Source organism: Lepisma saccharinum, unplaced genomic scaffold (genome assembly GCF_977018435.1).
Source record: "Lepisma saccharinum unplaced genomic scaffold, izLepSacc3.1 HAP1_SCAFFOLD_232, whole genome shotgun sequence".
Classification (NCBI taxonomy): Eukaryota; Metazoa; Arthropoda; class Insecta; order Zygentoma; family Lepismatidae; genus Lepisma; species Lepisma saccharinum.
In genome coordinates this window covers 139,182-143,621 of record NW_028143009.1, presented here as the reverse complement: position 1 = coordinate 143,621, position 4,440 = coordinate 139,182, and the positions used below count along the sequence as shown (strand labels likewise).

General features: G+C 36.6%; 1 protein-coding gene across 1 annotated transcript in view; it reads right to left on the bottom strand.

Annotated features, from left to right (window-relative positions):
* The window catches only part of LOC145982530 (uncharacterized), a 97,331-nt gene that overhangs the window by 87,160 nt on the left and 5,731 nt on the right, over positions 1 to 4,440 (bottom strand). The window lies entirely within an intron of this gene.

Here is a 4,440-nt window from a genome sequence, read left to right as displayed (position 1 = left end):
GTTTAGTTCTTATTTAATAACAAAATGCCTTAAAGGGACATCTAAAAATACTTTTACTCTAAACATCTCTTAAAGTTGCAATAGATGTAAACCGATCCAGATAGATGTAAACTTTCTGTACTTTCTTAATTTTGTGTCACTTTTCTGTTACATTTGGCTATTCGCAGCGATGAAGTTGGATGATGATTAGATAAAATTGATTAGACCTTCACAAAGAAACACCCGTAGTATAGCTACTATAAAATGTCAATTTCAGGCAGAAAATTACATGAAAGTGACAATTTGGATCTGTGCAGCATGGGTGCATATATTCAACAAGGGATTCACATCTTCCAAAACCTGTGAAATACACAATGTGTTTTGGTGAGATGTATTGTGATAGTAGTGTTTTAAAATGAAGTAATCCTTGCCTGTTTATGTGATGTTACGTTTGAGAATAGTAATACATCATTTTACTAACAAGTACGATGATTATATAAAAAATATAATGTTAATATTATATAAATCCTGCTGGCTTGGATGAAAACTGATTTTACTTTGAGTACAGGATGTTTTAAAAAAAGTAACTTAAACTCTGCATTCAAACCATGCTCAGTTACATATTTTTTAAACACTCTGTATCTCGGAGTTTGGAGTATAATATTACAGTATCGCCCTTTCCCCTTTACAAGTTCATTTAGTTTGGTGTTTTTAGTTACCGGCGGTTTGGTCATTCGCATTTGTTGCTGCTTTATCACATTGTTATAAAAATATCCTTTAATTTTGGTTAACAATGCCCCCCACCAGAACGCTTGATATTGATGAAATAACTTGACAACTGTCTTACTGTGCGTAATTTATCAATTGAACTTTATCAACGGTAGTATGTATGTAAACGGAAAACAATTTTACATGTGTAGACACACGCACACCGGGTTCACTACTACATATGGTAAATTTTGAACGTATAGCCCGCGTGTATGCGTGGGGAGAGGAATTGTACAGTCAGAAACATTACTTAGTTGTAAGGAATACATTGACTCTCAGTGGGATCATTACAACCCAGAAGTGTCCATGGTTGTATTCGACAAACTTAGAACTCAAATAAGTATAATTTTTCACGGACATGGAGGACTTATCCCTGAGGCATAAATATTATTAGTGTAAAGAAGTATTAAATGTCCTAGAAATATATGCAAAATTACTAAAGCATGCATGGAGAAAGTTATCAAAAGTATTTTTCAATTTTATATCACTACACTTCATACGATATCGCTGCTTTTGGTAAATAAACTTGAAAAAAAAAGACCATTTCTAATTCGTCAATAGTAGAGGTAAAGGTGGTATTATGAGCCCCCATTTTGTTTTGTATTTTTTAAAATTTGATTTTTAACTTTTTTGTTCAGATTCTTATAATAACTTTAACTACAACGTTTCATAAAACTACTGTTAAAATATAAACCAATTTGAGCAACTTTAAGGATATGAAAAAAAATAAAATACAAAACAAGTCAATTTGTGGGAAAAAAAATTGTGCTGGTAATATGAGCCCCTAGGAAAAAATAATAGAATAACTGGATTTAGAAAAGTGTATGACAAATTAATTCACACAAACAACATTTTATTCATTACAAAACCTTAAAAAAGAAATTATGATGTGAAATACCATAGAAGAGTTCATAACAAGATCATTGAAAAAATCATTACAAAACTAATTGTAAGGGTAATTAAAAATTAATTGAAAGGGTCATTAAGAAACCATTTGAAAAGTTTTATTTTGTTTCTTTGTAATGCATATTTACAAAAGTGGCAAATGTAAATATCCTTCTCGCATCCAGCGCAGTCGTTGTGTGCACAAATTTCACAGATGAGACATTGCACCTACAGTTCTCCTCGGTCATCTGCGGAAAATAGACCCTCGCAGAACAGACCGGGACTTTCCACTCCGATTGGTGTTTCTAAGACATTTTCCCCAGAATCGATATCTGATTCACAGGATTCCTCATCTGAATCTTGATGAAGCTTCGGTTTCACTGCATGCTTCGTTTTAGTTTGTGTTTTTTCAGTAGGCTGTTAATCATCTTTTTGCTTTTTATCCTTCACTTTTATTTTCCCTTCAGCTGAGTCTGACTTCTTTCTTTTTCTCCAGTAGCCAATAGAGCATCTTTGTACGGAGACGATGTAATCAAAGCTGTTTTGGAGGGTTTAGGACCTTTGTTAGTCACTTTCCTCTTTGGTTCGGGAACAGGCCAGATATCTTTTGGAGACACAGTGTGTCCGGGAATCCTCTTCTCCTTATCTTTACACAGACCGGAAGGCCTGTCCATGCCAAATCTGCAGCAGCTGGTTGCAATCATGTTACTTGCACATTCCAAAACTGGTGAACTTGCAGTTCCAGCGCGGTTTGATTCTACAATTGTCGTCCCAGATGCATTTTGACCATCTTCTTGTGGAGTTTCGGTACCTGTGTTTTGTTCTCTTACTGCATTGTTGGAGGATTTAGGTATTTTCCCTTAGAATTTTTGCAGGGTTTCCAAATCCAGTACCTCTTGAGAGGAAGGTGCAAAGTTCACAGCAGAAAAAACATTCCGGTTACATGGATATAACCTGTAACCTGAAACCCATTCACAGCAATAGATCCGATCTGGCAAGTCAAATAAGCCTTTCCCAATAGTTCGGCAATATCATAGGGTCCAACAGGTCTCTCACTGTGAAGCATCCACTTGCGTATGTTTTCACTGTAGTGATGTTTCAAAGCGCCAAGAAGTGTTTTGTCAAGAGGCTGCAGTTTATGTGATGTGTGTGGTGGTAAACTTACAATGGATATACCATTTTCTCGAGCAAGATTCACAATGTCAATGTTTTTGGTGTGGGAGTTGTACATCTGGAATAAGGAGCACAGGGTAATTTTTTGAGGGTTTAGTTTTGTCAATAAAGTGGGTTAGTCAATCTGTGAAAATGTTTGCTTGTATCCATCCGAACGGGTGGAGGGCCTTTCATGAGAAGCTCAGACATATTTTTCCTAAGAAAAATTAAGATAGGAGGTACAAAAGTTCCCCCTGCACTCATGCAGCAGACTACTGTCACGAGAGAGCCCCGTTCAGCAGAACTTAGAGCTCCCACTTGTCTTTTTCCTCTCAACCCAACCCAATGATTCGAGGGATTTTGCTTCGAACGACACTAAATACTCTATCTGCCGGGTAGTTGTGTTTGGCGTACTCGACTTCCAGGATATCAAAGAAATTGTCGACTGCCTTTTTGTTCAAGCCATTTGCTCTTGAAAACGATGTCGCAGCAGGTTTCAAAAGAGATAAAACATTGTTATGACGATTCATGAAGTGGTCGAACCAAACTCTACCAGCTAACCCCTCTTCTGTGAATAGGTGATTAATTCCATTTCTCTCACACAGATGGTAAGCTACCCTGCGAACATCTTGTCTGGTACATAGAATTTACTTTCCATGATAAGTAAATACTCGACTAACTCTGTTTCCAGCTCCTCGCCCATTATAGGTTTTCTCCCTAATTTTGTTAAAGCGGCTTCTTCCGGTGGTTTGTCAACTCAGAGAAGTATTTGAAGAGTAGGTTTTGGAACAAGAAACATTTTTGATGCCTTTTTCAATCCCATATCTTTGTTTCTTACAGTCTTGATCGCCTTAACCATATCTTCAGTTTTTTCTTTTGGTCTTGTTTTTTGGACCTAGCACTTTTCGTGACATCTGAAAAGACAAAGTTGAAACCACTCCTGTAGTGTATATAATATGAGCCCCTTATCGTTTGGGGGCTCATATACCAAGCACGATGGGGGCTCATTTTACAATCCTTGCCATATTGGAATTGGAACATGCATAACGAATCTTTGTTACTTCCAAATTACATAGTATCTACACAAAAACAATCTTTTAAACATGCTTTATCCAATGCAATAATGCACTAGGATGAATTTAAATGAAAAACTACTGCAATTATAAGCAAAACACTTACCTTTCAAAGTTTTTCAGATCGAGAAAACAAAAAGAACACGCTCACTCATAAACTATCAGCTGCAACTGAACGAGAACTCTCTGGCGGCAAAAGGCGTTACTAAATTAGCAGTTCAAATCGTCGCTGCCAGGTTGAGGCCACTCCATGAACAGATATTGGGGGGGCTCATAATACATGAATGGCTCATAATACCACCTTTACCTCTATGCACGTTTACCCCTTCCATTCAAATATTTACAGAACATCACCATATAATCATAGTTCTGTCATTATTGAGATTCAAATGAAAAAAGTTTCACAACTGAAGAATGCCTTTGTTGTTATTCACAGAGTAACTACCAATAGATAATGCCAAGGGTGATTATGTGCAATAGTTTCGAGAATATCAAACAAACATCATCAGTACCAAGGTTATTACAAGTATAAGTTGGGCCAATCCGTTGTTTACTCGTGATGACGAAACGAAGGTAAGAGGTG